Raw genomic sequence first — 20,391 nt, forward strand, 5'->3', positions numbered from 1 at the left:
GGCAAAATATTACAAGAGAAAAAAAGAAATTGAAGCCATTGCAGCAAAAGCATTAGAATTAAAAAGGAAACTATTCATATTAATTTTGAATAGGATGCGTACATTAGATAAAATGGTTAATGTACTGAAATCACAAAGCAAAAGCAAAAGAGTAGTGAACAGAACAAACTTTTGTAAAGTGTTTTTAGGAAAGTGGATGCATAGTTCAAGTAGTGAACCTTTTTTTAATGAAGAGAGCTATTTTCAAAGTAATAGTTTGCTGCATGCAGTTGACACCAGAGGTCGTTCATACGAAGTAAAAAATGGTTGCATAATGGAGAAGGAGATAATGGTTCCAAGAGATGAGGTACAAGTGATGGCAGATGAGGCAATGGGGAGACGTCCTAAAGCCCCAGTGTACACTTGGAATTGTAGTAGTATTTGCACTGTGCGTCAGGAATCTATTGACAGATTTCGAGAGTTTCTAAGAGAATATAGTAAAAAAAGTGTAAAACAAAAGATTAAGGTGCTTCAAAGTCTGGATCCATGCAGAGTGAGAGAGAATACTGGTTTGCAGGGTCATTCTCTTGCTTGTCTATCTAGAAAAGTGTGCAATAGTGTTTTCCATCATTTTAGGATGCTGGCTGTTCATCATACTGAAATGAGAAAGTTTGTGAGACGGTTGTATTTTGCCAAAAGTCCAGCAATAAAGTTAAATGAATTGAATAGGGCTCTGTTCCGAGGAACGGTATCAGATGTAGAGAAGGTTGTTGATGAAATTCAGTTTTGTTACTTTGGTCCTGAACAAAACAGTGCAGAGAAGGACACAGTAAATGAGGCAGAAGTGGAAGAGAATGTAGAACCCTCTGTAAGTAACACATTTAATGATCACATAACAAAATTTGCAATAGTCTCTAATGAAAGACCAAATGTTACTTGTATTTGTTGCCGCAGAACTCATTATAGAAAACAAACTAGGAATGTTGATCTCTACAGAAAGAGTGAAAATGAAGATAATTATAAGTGGATGGATTTTGCCACATATATATTTCTTGAAAATTGTTTTGAATTGGGTGAAGATCAGCGTATTTGTAAATACTGTTACAACAAGTTAGAGGAAAATAGAATGCCGACCAGAGCTGTACATAATAATTTAGAATTGGATGCTATTCCTGCTGAACTTTCTGAATTAAATACATATGAGTCTATACTCATTCAATGTGTTCATCCGTTCCAGACCATAGTACGTATGGAGCCCAAAACTGGTAAATTACCTCCTTCAGATTTACTGAGAGGTTTAAAAGGTAGAGTGGTGTATTTGCCCTTGGATTTGAAAAAAAATATGGAAACTATTGATGCGGATACTTTGGAAACTGAACCATTAATTATTCTGGTTAATGGTGTACCTACAAAGAATAAGAAGATTTGGCAGGAGCTGGTAGATGTGCGGAAAGTACAAAGAGCAAATTTGTATTTGAAAAAAAATAACAAATGGTATGAATCAATTTATATAGAAGAAGAAGAAGAAGAAGAAGATTTTCAAGAACACACAGAAACACCAACTGGACAAATTGAAAAAGTGGACAAGTCAAAGGAAGAAGAAATTTATGAACATTTTAGCATACATCCTCTCCATTCGAAAGAAGTTATGGGAGACAATATTGATCTCTTTCAGATGAAGAAAGCAAAAGGAAATCCCGTGAGTGTATGGGAGGAGAGCTTGGAAGCTCGATGTTTTCCCCAGCTGTTTCCTAAAGGAAAAGGAGGACGATACGATGAACGTCCAGAACAGATTCCAGCTTCAGAGTATCGGACTACAAGACTATATGCTGAAGATCCCAGATTTCGACAAAGTATTCCTTATTTGTTCCATCTTTTATTTGAAAGCGACTTGTCTGCACTGTCTTATGCAGTAAATCACATTTTAAAAAGTGGAGTACATTTACAAAATGTGTCTGCTAAGGATTTTATGGAGAAAGTGCAGCACCGAGATGATCATTTGGAAACACAACTGATCAATCTGATGGCTTGTCAGCGTGGGACAAATGAATATTGGTACCGACGCCATGGTGAACTAAAATGCATGTTACGCAATTTAGGAACACCAACATGGTTCCTTACCCTAAGCTGTGCCGAGTACGCTTGGGATGATTTACTGGATTTTCTACGAGAGGCCAATTCAAACATTAAAAACATCGAATACAAGACAGCAGGAGAACTGTGCTCATTGGATCCGGTTAATGTTTGCAGATATTTCAATCATAGATTTGAGGCTATGATGTCCTTCATCTGCAATAAAAAAAATCCACCCCTTGGAGAAGTAGTGGATTTCTTTTGGAGAAAAGAGTACCAGGCAAGAGGTGCTCCTCATATTCATATGCTGCTGTGGATCAAGGATGCCCCAAAGTTTGGAACAGATACTGATGAAGCAGTGTTATCTTACATTGAAGAATATGCAACATGTGGTATACCAAAAAGCACAGAAGAGAACAAGTTAAAGGAGCAAGTTCTACGTTTCCAAAGTCATCGGTGTGGAAAATACTGTCGACGGAAATACAAGAGCAAAGAAAAATACTACACTAAATGTCGATTTGGATTTCCTAGACCTGTTCTTTCAAATGGAAGAGTCAACAGTTTTATGTCAGCTGTGAGACATACTATCACAAGAAAATCACCTAAGAATACCTACAACCTTAAAAGAAAAGAAGAATCAAAAAATATAAATGACTACAACCCAGTCATTTTATCCATGTGGAACGCTAACATGGATATACAGTATGTAGCTGACAATTCCATTGCTGTTGCACGATATGTAACGTCTTACATTACGAAATCAGAAAAAACAGAATTGAAGGAAATGTGGGAAGAGATTTCTCACGAGAAGACTGTCAGTAAGAAGCTGTACAGTTTCAGTTTGAAGATGTTATCGCATCGAGAAATTGGATCCTACGAATGTTCAGATAGGTTATCTTCTGCAAGTCTCTACTCGAAGTCAAGAAGAATAATTTGGGCAAGTTTAGGCCTTGCAGCAATGAGAAATCGGGTACTGAAATCTGTTGGAGAAATTGAATATTTGGCTGAGAATGACCCAGAAAGTACAGATATATTGAAAACAAACATGTTGGACACATATTATCCCAAGAGAAGTCATCATCTGGAGAACATGTGTCTCTATGAAGTGTTGCAGAACTACATTTATTCACGGAAAGCTGCAGAAGACATCAACAGTGGAAAATATAAAGTTGTTGGTGAAGAAGGATGTTTGGTGAAGCAAACCAAAGGAAGTTTGATAAATCACCGGAAGCTGAGTTGCGACACTACCGACAAGAAAGAATTTTACTACTTGGCTCTTTTACAGTTGTTTAAACCATGGCGTACAGAGGATGAACTACTGGGAGAATTCCAGAGCTATGAAGATTCTTTTAATGCTTGCAAAGACAGCATACAATGCAGTACATTCTCAACTTATCTGCAAATGTTAAATGAAGAAATTGAACAGGAAACTACAATTGCAGCAGAAATAGCTAGAGACAGTTCTCAGGACAGCCAAAGTTCTGGAACACTCAGTCAAGATCCCCTAGGACAACCAATCGTTGAAAATGAAGCATCAATAGCCATGAATGAAGTGGAAACGGCTATGAATCAAGCTCAAGAAGAATTTATAGACTTACAAAATTTGGAAAGACAACTGAATCAAGAGCAGCAACACATTTATGAAGAGATCAAAAACAAAATTGATCACGGATTTCTACATGAAAAAAAAGAGTGCTCATGCACATCATTTCATCCAATCAGGATGTATGTAAGCGGACAAGCTGGCACTGGAAAAAGTTTCCTAATTAAAGTCATCAGAAGCTACCTAAAGCAAAAAACGGATTCTACTTTGTCTTGTGTGGTTACTGCTCCAACTGGGTTAGCAGCATATAACATAAAAGGAATCACCTTACATCGTTTGCTAATGTTACCAGTGGAGCATGAGAACAAAATACAATTCAACAAGCTAACTGGAGAAGCATCCTTGGAAGTTTCAAGAGTATTGAAGAAGATGCAAGTTCTCATTATTGATGAGGTGAGCATGGTATCAAACTTAATGCTTGCCTTTGTGCATTTAAGAATGCAGCAAATTTTGAAGACAGACTATGACGTGTTATTTGGTGGAAAACACGTCATAGTTTTTGGGGATCTTTTGCAACTTACTCCAGTTAAAGGACAACCAGTGTTTAATACTGTGACACATGAAGACACGAAGAAGTCATTGGGAAGCATTGGAAATACAAATATTTGGTCCTTCTTTGAGTACAAGGAACTTACAACTAATATGAGGCAAGCAAACGATGAAGAATATGGAAGTATTCTGAAAGATATCAGAATTGGACTACTCACAGAAGTTGGGAAAAAAGCATTACAGAGTCGGCTGCTACATAATTTATTTCCAAAGGAAGAAATAGTTGCAGAGAAAATATACAAGAATATTGCAGAAAACAAAAGTGTCATCTGCTTAATGCCAACTCTACGTGAATGCTCAATATTTAATGAGGAGCTTTTGAAATTGGAAAAGGAAGAGATCAGGAAATTGGAAGCAGTGGACAAAATTGAGGATGGAAGAATTACTGTCACAGTAACAGGCAAACTGAAAAATAAATTGGACTCACTAGAGAAGAACATCTCCAAAACAGCAGGATTAGAAAAAAATCTATATGTTTGCATGAACTGTAGAGTATTTTTAAGGAGAAATTTGGATGTTGAGAAAGGCTTAGTGAATGGAGCGATGGGAAGAGTTGTGGGTTTTATTAATTATCAGAAAAAAGAAGGAATTGAATGTTTACAGATAAAATTTGATCAGATAGATGAAGTTAAAGATATTTGTCGTTGTACAGTTCGTTTTATGCTTGTGAAAGACTTATATGTACGTAGGAAGCAGTTTCCGTTTTCTCTAGCATATGCTGTAACTATCCACAAGTCTCAAGGATTGACTGTAGATTGTGCATTTGTGAACATTGGTTCAACTGTGTTCAAAGAAGGTATGGCATATGTAGCTTTGTCACGAGTCAAAACATTATCAGGTTTATTCATGATAGACTTTGATGACTCAAAAGTTAGTGCTGATACAAACTGTGTAAAGGAGTATAATAGATTAAGAAGAAGCTATGCTCCTCATTTAGGTCAGTATCCTGTGTTGGAGAAACGTGTAGTTTCTCGTAAAAGGAGAAATGAGAATATCTGTAATGAAGATATAGAGAAGAGGAAAAAAAAGAGGAGTGATGTAATTGCAAGCAAAAAGAAAAAGGACAATGAAGAACAGGTTGTAGGATGTCATTTTGAAAATAGCTCTGGTGTCAACTGCTACGCTAATGTAGTGCTGAATGTTGCATTTTATCTGGAAAGTTTGCAAGAGCAGATAATAGTAAATCAGGGAAAAAGATTCTGTTCAGAGCTGAGTCTCCTTTTTCAAAAGCTGAGTAAAGATAAAACTCAAATAGAAAGTGCTACTGATATTAGAAAACTTTTAGATGTATGTTCAGGACGAATACAGTTTTCTCAAAATGAACAGCAAGATGCACACGAATTTTTGATGTATTTTCTTCAGGTAGTGGAAGAAGAAGGAGTTCCCATTGACATTTTTTTTGGTCTCTCTTATAAATGGGAACATAGTTGTGATAATTGTTATAATATATGCGGCTCTATTGTTGATAATGAAAGGTTTATTTATTTGACATTGCCAGAGAGTAAAACAGTCACTTTTGCAAAATTAGTTAAAGATGCTAATCATAGCATGAAATGTGGTGAGTGTAATTCTGACATGTTTTCAACATTAATTTTAAGGGAATACGGACAGTATGTAATTTTAATGATGCAACGATGTAGAGCTGATGGTTCAAAATTGGATACTTTAATAAAGAAGTTTACAGGACAGCAATTATCAATTTCAGGAAAAACTTTTGTAACTGTTGCAATAATTTTCCATGATGGACCTACTGTTACTTCTGGACATTACACAGTTTATCTAAAATGTGAAAAAGGCTGGACACTGTGTAATGATTCCCAATTGATTTTCAAACAACGTTTGCCTTTTGATTTAGCAAATTCCTATCTAATCTTCCTGAAACCTAAATTTTAGAGAGACTTGGCAAGATCTGGACAAAATAATTTTACCATTTTACTGGATTACCATTGCAATTTTGTAGAAAAAATATTTTTAAAATTATCATTTGGCCTAAAGGAAAGATAACCAATTGTAATGTGGACTTTTTTAATTTTTAATGCAATTTTGAAAAACCAATAATTTAGAGATAATCGGTAACTTCTGCACATTTTAAATTTTGGAATGCTATTGGACTGCCATTGGAAAAATTTTCAAAAATGATTTAAAAAATTACTATTTGGCCATGTGGAAAAGTAAGCAATTCTATTGTGGACTAAATAAATTATTCAAAAAATTTTCGTGAACCAAAATGTTACAGAGAATCGGTGAGATCTGGACAGATTAAACTTTAGAATTTTAATGGATTTCCCTTGGAAATTTATTCCAAAAAAAAAAAAAAAATACTATTTGGCCTAAAGGAAATGAAATCAGATGTATTTTGGAGTTATTTGAGATATAATATTGTGATTATACTTCTGAAACAAACATATCAGACGGTATTTTAAAGAAATAAGTATTGTTTTTAGATGATATTTTTTTAGAATAATATGCATTTCTGTAATGATAAGTTTAAGTGAGAAGAGATTCTGGGCTTTTTTAATACAATCTTTGAGATTGTTATTTTTTTTTGCCCGCTGTAAAATGATGAATGCAATTGCTTTCACAATTTATAGTGAAATGCAATATATTCTGAAAACAGCAAAAATAAGGCAAAAATATTTTTGGGAAAAAAATGTAAATATGTATACTGTATTATAAATTGTTAAAAAAATATTAATACTTTTTTCTTTTTTTTCAGATCGATATAGAAAATTTTCGAAAACTACAACCATTTTTAAAACTATTTTTTAAAAAAACAAATGAATAAATATTTTTTTGAGTGAGTATGGTAAGTCAATAATAATAATTGTAGTCTCTCAAGGACCTTGTAATGTGATAATTGATTTTTAGTGTTTTTTTAAAAAAATAAAAAAAAGGTACGCGCACCGTACGCGTACGGTAAAAAAAAAAAAAAAAAAAGGTTTTAAAAAACATATGTAAAAAAAAAGATGAAAGATAAGGTTGGCTCTTAAAAGAACCGTTGTGTTCATGCAGGGACAGAGGAAAGGAAGCATGGGAAAATTAGTCTCTGTGACAAGTGTGCTGATCTATTTTGAGGTTCACTAGGGAAACACTGGTCTCCCTATGACAAATTAGATCATGACAAGAGGCACATCGAATATCAACCCTCAGAAATCGAGGGTTAATTTCCAGAGGGCCAGCAGAAGGAGATGCTCCCCCCACAGATGAAGGGCTCACCTGACCTGCAGAGGAAGGAGTCAGCCCTGCAGATGATGGTCCAGGCTGAGCTGCTGTGGATGTACTGGCTCGTCTTTCTGAAGAGTTACCTCCAAAAAGATGACCATGTGTCCTTCCGTGTACATCCTGGAGGTGCCTCTTCATGGTGTGATTCCCAAAGGAATACTTCCTGTCAGGATTACCTCTAGAAAGTACACGCTTACACAGACAGCAAGTAACTAAGGGTGCATTCACCTTTTGCTGGCCTTCTGGAAAAGTAAAATAATCCCAAACATAAGAAGGCTTTTGTTTCCTCGATCTCTGCCTCAAGACAGTGCTGCTGGTGCTAGCCTCACTCTCAGAAGAGCTCTGCTGTTCTGCCATCGTATCCCAAAGACAAACCAGCTCCTTCTCCCAAGGGATCACAAGCAGAAATGAGGGGAATGGGTGTGGTGTAGGAGAGTTCTAGAACTGAAAGTAGTTTCAACCAATCAAAAGTTGTGTTTCAAGATCACATGACCTACCGTACGCTTACGGTACGCTTACGGTACGCTTACGGCAAAAAGTACGCATGCGCGTAAAAAAGACACTCGCTTGCGCGCATGCGCATAACAGTCACTCCCCGGCACTTCCGCGTAACGTGCGCGTGTGGCGTAAGCGCGCACGCGTCCCACGCGCAGTACGCGCGGCTACGCAAAGTACGTAACTATACGCAAGCAGCGTAGATAGATTACGGACGTTGCGTAAACCGTACGCTTACCGTGAGCTTACGGTACGCGTACTAAAAAAAAAAAAAAAAAAAAAAAAAAAAAAAAATCTGGAAATACATTTTACATGTTTATTTTAAAAAATATATTAAAAAAAAAATATTTAAGGATTTTAAAAATTTAAGCATAGTCTTTATAAAAGGAAAGAAAATTAAATTAAAAATATGTTTGAAAAAAATGAAGAATAAAAAAAAAAATTAGCATTTAAAAAACCTTGCAAATTCACTGAAAAAACCATGGGTTTCACACACGTTATAGTTAGGAATTAGCATTTAAAAAACCTTGCAAATTCACTGAAAAAACCATGGGTTTCACACACGTTATAGTTAGGAATTAGCATTTAAAAAACCTTAGAAATTCACTGAAAAAACCATAGGTTTCACACACGTTATAGTTAGGAATTAGCATTTAAAAAACCATAGAAATTCAGTGAAAAAACCATAGGTTTCACACATGTTATAGTTAGCTGGACATTTTACTCGTAAAAAACCAATGAAATCGCCCCGTTATAGTTAGTTCAGCTAACTATAACTCGCGCGCCCGCAATGCACTACTGATGACGTCACATATTACATCACTCATGACATGGTCAGTGACATCACTCATGACATCACTGATGACATCTCAAATGACATCACTGATGACATCACTGATGACATCATCCTTGTGATAGAGTGGCAGACCTCCTCTCACCTTAATATAAGCTTTGATACACACATTCAAAAATAGAGACTAAAATTTTCAAAACAATGGACATACCAATACCAGTTACAACAACCTCTTCAGTAATTCTAAGATCCACATACACATCCACTCATTCACCAACAGTCCTATACAGTCACTCATACATGTACTCACTCATCATATGTACTCATACACCTATACATCCTGTTACATAATGCCACTCATCCATAGAGTTACTCACACACATAGTCACTCATGCTAATAAAGAATCAAACATACATTCACCTGCATATACAGTTATACACACACCACCACACTTACTTCTACGGAAACTTACACATACTTAGTCTTTTAAACAATCACTTATAGAAACACATACTTATTCATACAGGAACTCTTTCAATCTCTCCCTCTCACATATACTCACATATATACACCAATAGTCACATATACTAGTTTAAAACATATGTAGTTACTCCTGAAGACACTATTGAGACAGTCATTCACTCACTAACACACCCATACACACACTCATCCACCCATACAGTCCTGCACACATGCTGTCTTCAACACATACAAACAGTGAGTCACTCATTCATGCACCTATGCACTACGTAATACCCCCCACCGAACCATACAGACACTCAGACTGATACTCAAAAAAACAACTAATAACCTATATAGACACCCATGTAGCTACTCACCAACCCATGCAGCCACTTATACACAAAGTGAGAGATACACTTAATCAGTCAGTTACACAATCAATTTTTCAAAAACAAATCATCCATTTAGACACTTATATACCCATTTATTCTTCCATCGACCTTGAGATATACATATATAAAACATATGTAATTTTCAGAAAAACACACATTCACTGGATGATGTCATCAGTGAGGTCATCAGTGATGTCATTTGAGATGTCATCAGTGATGTCATGAGTGATGTCACTGACCATGTCATGAGTGATGTAATATGTGACGTCATCAGCAGTGCATTGCGGGCGCGCGAGTTATAGTTAGCTGAACTAACTATAACGGGGCAATTTCATTGGTTTTTTACGAGTAAAATGTCCAGCTAACTATAACATGTGTGAAACCTATGGTTTTTTCACTGAATTTCTATGGTTTTTTAAATGCTAATTCCTAACTATAACGTGTGTGAAACCTATGGTTTTTTCAGTGAATATATATATATATATATATATATATATATATATATATATATATATATATATATATATGCGTGCGCGAGCATAATTATGATTGGTGGTTACATGTCAGTCAACATTCGAATCGGTCGAAATCAGGAAGTGTTGTCTGCCATTTTGTGTGTGACAGTGAAAAAGAAAGGTGGAGAACGTGAAAAGGGGGCAGGGTACAGAGTTCCTGACCCCCTAGCTTTTGTCAAGGGGTCCCTGAAGGACCATGAAGGGTGGAAAAAACATTTTATTTATTTTTTTAAATCGCGGGGTGCGCGCACGGTGCGCGCATTGTCGCGAGGTGCGCGTACGGTGGAAAAAAAATCATAAAAAAAATAGAATTAAAAATCTAATTTAAGTGTTTAGATGTTAGGTGGCTGTAATGTTAATAGAGGGACAGAGGAACAAAAAAATGGCAAAAATTATAGGGTGCCGCACGTGTGCTGCTGTATCTTGCTCTCTATTAGGGGAATGCTGGTGTCCCCATAAGAGAGAAGAGCATTGCACGCATTGCACCGTATGTGCACCCTCTTAAATAGAGGGTGTATATCCAGAGGAACAGAAGCAGGTGAAGCTGCCGCCGCAGATGAAGAGCTCGGCTGAGCTGCCGATGATGTGCTCGGCTGAGCTGCTGCGGATGTGCTCTGCTGAGCTGCTGGAGGGTTTTCTCTAGCAGCTTGAGCATAAGCCACAGGATGTACATCTCTAACGTGACTGATCATAGTGAAGATACTAAAAGAGTATTTCTTTTTAGGATCTCCTCTTCATAAGACACGATCACAAAGAGTGCAGGTGACTTTTGAAGCATTCACCTTCTTCTGCCCCTCTGGAAAAGTGAAAAATTGCCATATAAAAGAGTTTTTCTGTTTCCTCTGTCTCTGTGGCACAAGGGTCTCCTGCTCACTCCCAGAAGATGACTGCTGCTCTGCCATTCTCAAGTACTGGATTACTGGAAAAGCTGCTCAGCTCCTTCTGCCAGGGAATCAGAAGTAATAATGAGGGGAGTGGGTGTGGTGTTGGAAGTTTCTGGAACTGAAACTACTATAAACCAATGAAAAGTGTTGTTTCTTAATCATATGACCTGAAACTACTATAAACCAATGAAAAGTGTTGTTTCTAAATCACATGACTTGCCGTGCGTGCACGGTGAGCGCACGGTGCGCGCACGGAGCACGCACGCATGCGCGTACGGAGCACGCGCGCATGCGTGTACGCGCACGGAGCACGCACGCATGTGCGTATGGAGCACGTGCGTACGGAGCACGCGCGCATGCGCGTACGGAGCACGCACGTACGGACCACGCACGACGTACGCATGCGCATGTGGGTTTTTGCTGTCCAATTCTAGTATGTACTTGGCCTCCAATTTTCTGAGGAGAGCCTCACGATCCCTGCCTCTTCTAAGAGCCGGAATACAATCAATTGCAAAATATTTGAGAAATTGTATGTTACTTTCATGACAATCCCTAAAATGTCGGGCCACCGGATAGGATGTATCTATGTTGGTGATTGCACGTAGATGTTGGAGAATTCACCTGTGGACCTGCAACTTGGTGGATCCCACATATTGCAGCCCACAAGAGCTCTCCAACACATAGATTGCAAATTCAGTTTTGCATGTCATGTTATTCGTGATCGTGTGTGCTTTCTCCTCAAAGGGTGTTGTAAATGAAGTTTTGTTTGTGGCATGCCTGCAAGCCTTACAAGTGGAACACTTCAAGAAACCCCTACGTTTAGTCAGCCAGTTGGTACCTGATTTTATTTCTGGACTGCTATTCACCAGAAAGTCACTGGTGGATGGTGCTCTTCTGAAGGTAATAGTTGGGTTAGATGGAATAATCTCACTGAGTTGCGTGTCTAAGTGTAATAGGTACCAATTGTCTTTTATAATCTTGCTGAGGCTGTCTCTTTGTTTGTTGTACGTTAAGATTAATCTTATTTCCTCTATCTTTTTAGTGCAAACATTTTGTGTGTTGATTTTAGTTTTGCTGTTGGATGGTTTAAACAGCAAATCCTCACGTTTCATGGACTTAGTTTTTTGTATGGCCTCATCAATAATTTTGATGCTATAGCCCCTTTCTAAGAATCTGTTCTTACTTTCTTGTTGGGTGATTGCTAAGTCGTTGTTATTGCTACAGATTCGTCGAATCCGTAGCATCTCCCCATATGGAATACTGTGGATGGTGTGTTTGGGGTGGAAACTAGAGGAATGCAGGGTCGTGTTTCCTGCTGTAGGTTTGCGATAGAGTTTTGTATGGAGCTGGTTGTTGGCAACATATACCTGCACATCAAGAAAACACACCTCTGTTTTGTCAATGGTACTAGTAAAATGCAAATTGAGATTTTTATCATTGATACCCTCTATAAAATTCAGAGCTTCCATCTCACTGCCACGCCAAATTATAAAAAGATCATCAATATAACGCATCCATTTTATCACATGTTTCGTCATTGGTATTGCATGCTTGGTTTTCAAAATAGTCTCTTCCCAAAAGCCCATATGGAGGCAAGCATAGCTTGGTGAAAAGCTAGCCCCCATGGCTACTCCTCTTAGTTGCTGGTAGATTTGTTGATTAAACAAAAAATAGTTGTTGTTTAGACAAAATTGAATAAGACTGATCAGCATTTTATTATGTTGATCGAATTGGATCAGTCTGCTTGACAAAAAGTATTCTACCGCTCTCAATCCATCTTTATGATTAATTGAAGTGTAGAGGTTGGAGACGTTCAATGTTATTAAAAGGTAATCATCTTTCCACTGATAGTTGTATATTTGTTTCAGGAAATCAGATGTATCTTGGACGTACGATGGTAGTCCTTTGACTAGGTCTTGTAGAAAAGAGTCTATGTAGATTGAAACATTCTCAAGCAAGCTCTGTTTGGCCGATATTATTGGCCGTCCTGGAGGATGTTGAGTGTCTTTATGGATTTTCGGTATGAAGTATATTACCGGCATGATAGGATGATCTTTCTTCATGAATTTGTATTCATCTTGGTTTAGGAGGCCGATGCTCTTCCATGCCAATAATTCAGAGAATAGTTCGTTTTGTGCCTGTGTTGTTGCTTGTTTGTTGCTTAACCTGTAGCATGACCGATCATTTAGTTGAGACAAAGCTTCTTGGGTGTACTGTTGCAAGGGCCATAGTACCACGTTTCCCCCTTTATCTGAATTACGAATGACCACTTTGTCTTGTTCCTTTAGTTTTTTGATCAGTTGGTGGTATTTTTGTTCTTGAAAAGAATATTTCTTTTTTATGCCAGATGTTTTATAATTTAGTTTTTTGATTTCTGCAACCACTGTTTCACTGAAAATATCAATGTTGTCTCTGGGTAAAATTGGCACAAATATATATATATATATATATATATATATGAATGCCATCAGCATAGACTGAAAATTTTATTTGTTTATCTCCATTTTTGAATCCTTGAATTTTATCGAATTTTAGATAGAAAAGGTTCGAGAACCAAAATTAAAAGGAGAGGCGATAAGAGACAGTCTTGTTGTACACCTCTATGCAAAAGAAAAGGAGAGGAGATTAGGCCATTGACAACTATAGATGCGGAAGGGCAAGAATATAAGAGAGAACTTTTCCTCATGAAAATGTAGAGAATTAAAATTTCCAGTGTATCCGATAGAAAGCTTTCTTAGCATAGAAGGAAATGGCTGCTTAAGAATGTTTATAAGCTTTAAATTTACTCAGAACATCTAAGAAAAGCCTGGTATTATTGTGAGTTTGTCTACCTTTAACTCACGCGTTTCTGTGATGCTGAGCACTTCTTGTAACCTCTTGCATTTTTAAAGTTCACGCATTTTAGAGCCCGTATATTTTGTATTGGGGAAATTGTTTTTACATGTTATTCTTGTGCAGGCACTAGGCAGCTCTCCAGTCCACCACTGCCAGATAGCTGGCAGTTTGAGTGGAGAGAGTCTGCCTTTTCATTTCCTGCTGGGCGCCGACCGCCATTGCAGCGGTTAGCGGTCTAGCTTGCAAGTCTTCCGGGGGCATAAATTCACCGCGCGCAGTGGGCGCGCTGAAGGCCCGCCTAAGTCAAGCCCATCTGCGCCTGTCCGCGCCTGAACTCTGCCGGCTGCCAGGAGAGCTATGAATGAGCTAGCCCTGGTCTTGGCAGACACTTTGGCAGATATTTGTAATATCTCCTTAGCCACAGCCAGCTTTCCACGTAAATGGAAAGTAGCGCGTATTAAACCTCTGCTGAAAAAGTCTCTAGCAGACCCTATGGACGCGCAAAACTATAGACCTATTTCTCTTCTCCCGTGCTGTTCCAAAATTATGGAAACACTAATAAACCGTCATCTATACAGCTATCTAGAACAGAACAAGATACTGGATCCATCTCAGTCAGGCTTCCGCGCATCTTATAGCACGGAGGCCGCCTTGCTTGAGGTCACAGATAAGCTGAGGATGTCGCTGGATAAGGACTCCCCAGTTATGTTAGTACTGCTGAATTTGTCGGCAGCCTTCGACGCCATCTCCCATCGTATCCTGTTGAACAGTCTTCGAGAGATTGGTGTCGGAGGCCTGGCCTTTAAATGGATCCAGAGTTACCTCACCGACAGAACACAATGTGTCCAGTTAGAATCCTATGTGTCACCTACAGCTGCAGTAGACAAGGGGGTACCTCAAGGCTCTATATTGAGCCCCACATCGTTCAACTTATATGTTGCCCCTTTGGCCTTAATCATCAGGAATTGTGGGTTTGAAACTATATCCTACGCTGATGATACGCAGCTGATAGTACATATAGAGAATGATCCTGCTGCAATGAAAGCCAAGTTCCTAAATTGTATGATCAGCATAGCAGACTGGATGAGGAAAAAAGTTTTACAACTAAATTCCTCGAAAACAGAGATTCTCTTGTTTGGCAAGGCAGAAGAACTGTGGACTTCCGATTGGTGGTCTTCGGAACTGGGAGAAGCTCCCTCCCCGAGAAGCTGGGCGAAGAACCCTGAATCGATAATAGGCTTTCAATGGAGGAACAAAAGAAGACGCTTGCAGGCTCCTGTTTCGGGACCATGCGGATGCTTAGAAAGATCTTCCCATGGATTCCGCTCACTGCCAGGAAGACTCTCATTCAGGCGCTGATAATCAGCCGCCTTGACTATGGCAATTCCCTGCTGGTAGGAATTAGGAAGGACCTGTTAGCCAAACTACAGGTCGTGCAACATACAGCTGCCCGCCTCGCCCTTTTTAAACCAGCCCGAACCCCCTCTCTTCCTCTCCTACACCAACTTCATTGGCTTTCGGTCAGGAAACGGGCCATCTTCAAGTTGTTATGCTTGGTCTATAGGTCCTTGCATGGAATGAGTCCGGCTTATTTGACCAACAAACTTGAACGGTATCAGCCTGTACGTCAGCTTAGATCCAGCAACCGCAACCTGCTCTGCAGCCGAAGAATTAGGAAGGTTAAAATGGGGGGGGTCGTGCCTTTTCCTATCTGGCTCCCAAACTCTGGAACGACCCCCCGACCAAATTCGGGACTGCCCCAATCTGCCCCAATTAAAAAAAATACTTAAGACCTGGCTCTTTTAAGTCGCACTTTACATGATGCCTTTGTTCTCAGGCGCCGAGAGATCCCCTTGGGGATGATTCGTGTACGATACAAATGATTTAAAGTAAAGTAAAGTAAAGCTTGTTCACAACCAATTAAATTGGGGAAGAGAGGATGAAGGCCAAATGCCAGAATCTTGGCAAAAATCTTATAATCAGAATTAAAACTAAGGAAATATGTCTATAATTTTTGCATAACATATGATCTTCATTATCTTTTGGTAAAAGTCATATTAAGGCTTCTTGAAATGTCCCAGTAGCAGAATTGGAGGAAGCAAAGAAAGTAAATAATCAATGTAATTTAGGGATTCATTGTTTCGAAAAATAAAGGTAGAATTTAATAGGAAAACCATCAGGCCCAAGAGCTTTCCTTTTTTAATAGAGTTAATGGCAGTACGAATATTATAACTTGTGATATCAGAATCAAGGGAAAAAAAAACAGTGTTTAAATCAAATTCCTTATGGATAGAAGAAAGATGGGAGTTAATATCAGATTGTAGAGGATCTAACTCTGGCGTATGTAGACTTAATCAAGGATATCGTAGTCTCTAAAAAGTGGCATGGAATCATTTCTTAAAATAGTTTTCTATTTTGGTGCACTCTTTTTTAAATTTAAGATAATTTGCTAAGAGTTTACCTGCTTTAGTTTGGCCACCATCGTATCTAGAACTAGATTTAAGGAGATAAGATTCAGCATCTTCCGTGGAGAGTTTATTGAAATCAAATTTAGCCTTAATTAATTTTCTAAACACTTCTTAGACTTGGATACAAAGTAGGATTGTTCTAAGGATTAAATATGTTTAATTAAATCTAGTGTTTTTTTTAATTTATTTTCTTTTTGGTGGAAACATAAGTAATGATAAAATCTCTAGAAGCTGCTTTGAATGTATCCCAAATAATTGGAAATAAGTCAGGAGATTCATTCAGAGCACAAAATTCTGTTATAAAAGTATCAAAGATTTGTGCGAAAGAGGTATCCAATTAAAGAGAAATATTGAAGCACCAACAGCTAACTTTGTCGGGAAGGGGAGGGAGGCCGAGATCTAGAATTACCAGTGCATGATCAGAAATTTAAATGGTGCCTCTCTCAGCTCATAAGATGTGTTGAGATGAGGGTTTAGAAACAAAAAGGTGATCAATCCAAGACTGAGAGAAATGTACATGGGAGAAAAAAGTATATTCTTGTAAACAGGGGTTGCAAATTCTCCAGGAATCAATACGGGATCTTTGTTTGATGGCTGTGGTGAATTGTTTGTGAATGTAGAAAAGTACAAAAGAAGACTTGGAGAAGCGATCTAAAAAAGGATCCATTACCAGATTGCAATCCTTACCAAAGTAGTCATCAGAAATAGACCTCAGTTTGGGTGTAATTGAGGGGCAAAATGTTTTAGACGGATGTATGGGTGCATGAATATTAAAATCAGATATTGGTATTTTGTTTACTTGTCATCTTAGCAAAAGCCATTGACCTTCTTGATCTGATTCTTGCCATAACAAGGTAACATCCAAAGATTTATTACACAGAATTCCAACTCTATTACGTTTCCCATTACCATGTAAGGAAAATCCATATCCCACCCAATGTCTAACAAGTTTTTTGTTCTCGAATTCAGTAACATGGGTTTCCTGTAACAAAGGAATATCAGCATTTAATTTGGCTAAATGATTAAGAACTCTTTGTTGTTTATAAGGTGAGTCTAACCCTTTTACATTCCAAATAATAATGCGTAAAGTCGTGAATAAAGAATTGCAATGAAATTAGCGTACTCTATGAGTGAAGAATAACAATTCCGTAAATTGTTTAATTGAGTAAAGAATGAAACCATGCATTTCTTAGCAGAGAGAGAGAAATATAACAGAAAATAACACATTGAAAGAGAAGAAGCAAGATGAAGAATACAAAATACAGAGGAGAGAAAACATAGGAGAAAGTATGAAAATATAAGGAAAGAAAAGGAAATGCAGATAGAGAATAGAAAACTTGAAAAGAATAAAAAGTAATAAGGATGTTGACAGAAACAAAAAAAGGCAAAAGACATACCAAATACCAGGACAAAGTAATCGGGAGTGGTGCGACCACAAAAGGGAAGATGACAACAACCAGGTTCCAGAGGCAGCTGGAGGGGAGTCATCCAGACCATAGATATGGGTATGAAAATAGAAAGATTTGCTGGACACAACACAAAAAGAGGGTACCTAAAAAGTGAAGAAAAATATATACATTATTATCTCACAGAAAGATATACCTTCAAAAGACTACTAAAAAACATGAAGTTAAATAGTAGGTTAACCTAGACATCAAGAAGTACATCAGAAACAATGTGAAACATAAAAAGAAAGTAATATGAAGCCTTCAGGTGAAAGGGTCTTTAGAAGTATCCATTGGGTCTATTTTACAGTTGTCAATAAATTTGTGCATCATGGAAGGATCTTCGTAAGCTGTTGGTTTGTTATTGTAAGTTACTTTAACCCCTTGAGTGCCCCGCCCTTTCCCCCTCCTGTGCCGGCCCTTTCATTAGCGGGCGGGGTCCATGACGAGATAGACTCGTCATGGGCACAGCGCAACCGCGCTCCATGACGAGAGTATCTCGTCATGGGCACAGAAGGGGTTAAAGAAGCACGGATGGAAAATACCAAATTCTGCAGCACACATAGAAGGTGCAAATCGCCATTATTGATTGTTTATGGGCAGGAAGGTGTCTCTTTCTGCACATAAACAATTGTCCCTGCAGTGCAGGCACCCCTGCAACATAGCACAAGTATGCCTTTTGCTGGTGCTAGGCAGTTTTTGTAGCACTAGGGGAAACACATGGGTGCGCAGTATTTTTGTAAATACGGCGCATCCCTGCGTTTTTAAAATGTCGGAATGCGGCATTGACAAATTTGGCACTACACCATGTTCCGACATTTTCGTGTACATAACCCCCCTTGTTTCTTGATTAGCTCTTTACCCGCATTCGGTTTCACAGCACAGGAGACTCCCTGAATGGCACTTCAGCTGATGCATGTGAACTATCGGAATTAACCGTCCCGGGATGGTTCTCTTTTCACAAAGTAGGAGAACGGTTTTTCATAAATTAAAAAAGTATGGGCATTTCTTGCCCCTCCGATTCCCACCCTCTTCGACCTCTGATTGTATGCATCTGTGATGAGTTGTCTCAGTGGCTTATGCTATCAACGAGCACTGCTCTAGTCGTGCTGCAACATTCAGTATGTGTTTTACTTTTACTCAGCACACTCCTATTTCATGGATGTATTTACATGTGTGTATGTACCAACACTGAATATGCATGTGGCTGACACCACGCACCCTGTAACAGCGGTATAACGGAAATATTTTGTGGTCTGACTGGACTGAATTTGCACATACTTTAGCCCTCATTACGACTGGTCCGTTCTTTTCCGATCCCTGTGCGATCTACCATTTGCACAAGAATCAGAATTAAAGTTTTGTGGTAGTTACCACATGCCTCCCAATTTCCGAATTTCCTCTCAAGTGAAACCTGCCAAATTTTACAGAGTGGGTGGGGGTGGAATGCTGGATAAATACCATGAGATGCGGATTTTGGTGCCCAAAGACCAAACTCTGCATGTTTCGCCCATTTTAAAGGGCACAACGTGTAATAGGTGATAATGTAGATCTTCCTAGTAATTTATGATGGAAAGTCTTAATTTTATTAAAGACACGGAGGCGAGTATTATGCTTTTCTTATCTTGCCTTTTATTCAATAGCAGCCAAGATAAAACGAAAACTACAGTTCCCAGAAGGCCAAGAGAACAAAAGGCCAATGGGGAAAGGTGGAATCCAAGACATCAACCAATGAATGGGCAGATCTGAGTTTAATGCTTGTCCTTACTGCGAACAGCCCTCTTTTCTTTGGCGAGCAGACTAGATATTATCCATAAACAAAGGAAACATTGAGAGAATCACACCAAAGGGTAGAGTCCAAATAGAAAACTCTCGACAAAAGTCCAAGAACCTCATCCTCGGAAGTGGAACTGGGATCGAAGAACCAGGAATGCAGACTGAAGCTGGACGGTGCAGATCAGAAACCTTGAGCGGACTGTGTCCCCGGTGAGGAAGCTGCTGGTGGAAGAGCTGGAGCCGCTAAGGGAGTGAAAAATAACACATATTAAAAGTGATACGGTGGGATAATACTCGCCTCCGTGTCTTTATTAAAATTAAGTCTTTCCGTCATAAATTACTAGGAAAATCTACATGACAAGACCGGAGCCTCCTATTATGCTTGTTCAAAGCATATCAACTAATAACAGGTTTACAATAAAACAAATTAAACACTTTGTCAATGGACCAATCAGCCGATCTCAGGATGTCCTCCAACCTGGAGCCTGTCCAAAAAGCTTTGGAGGCCATGGCTCCCCTGGCAGAGTGGGCACCGAAGACAGAAACATCACTACCAGCAAGGGACATAACCCAGCGAACCCAACGGGCAAGGGTGGTAGAGGAAACAGGCTTGTGAGGATTGCAGAAAGAAATGAGAAGTTGGGAATGGGAGGACGTTCTGAGATCTGAGATCGAAGGTCCGTTGTTCATACACCATGAGGCATTGACCTACACAGAATTTAGGTCAAGAAGGAAAATAAGGGTAAAAAACAGAATTCAAGTTAGTTTTTGTACGTTTGTTGATGTGAAACATCACCCCAGATGGGGTAAATTGATGAGAGGAAACATCTATAGCCTTAACATCAGAAACACGTTTGATATAAACCAAGCACAATAGCATAGTAAGTTTGGCAGAAAGC

The 20,391-nt window shown here is 38.6% G+C and overlaps 1 protein-coding gene across 3 annotated transcripts in view; it reads right to left on the reverse strand.

Moving 5' to 3' along the window:
- LOC146809036 (lens fiber membrane intrinsic protein-like) overlaps positions 1 to 20,391 on the reverse strand; it is a 636,754-nt gene that overhangs the window by 504,680 nt on the left and 111,683 nt on the right. For 2 of the 3 annotated variants that reach the window (XM_085615843.1, XM_085615841.1), the window contains one exon: positions 17,669 to 17,823. The gene's annotated coding sequence lies outside the window, so the exon portion shown is untranslated. Of the gene's footprint in view, positions 1 to 17,668; positions 17,824 to 19,607; positions 19,736 to 20,391 lie in introns of all 3 variants that reach the window. The other variant, XM_085615842.1, reaches the window with a different exon arrangement.

The sequence above is a fragment of the Triturus cristatus genome, chromosome 7 (assembly GCF_964204655.1).
Source record: "Triturus cristatus chromosome 7, aTriCri1.1, whole genome shotgun sequence".
Lineage (NCBI taxonomy): Eukaryota > Metazoa > Chordata > Amphibia > Caudata > Salamandridae > Triturus > Triturus cristatus.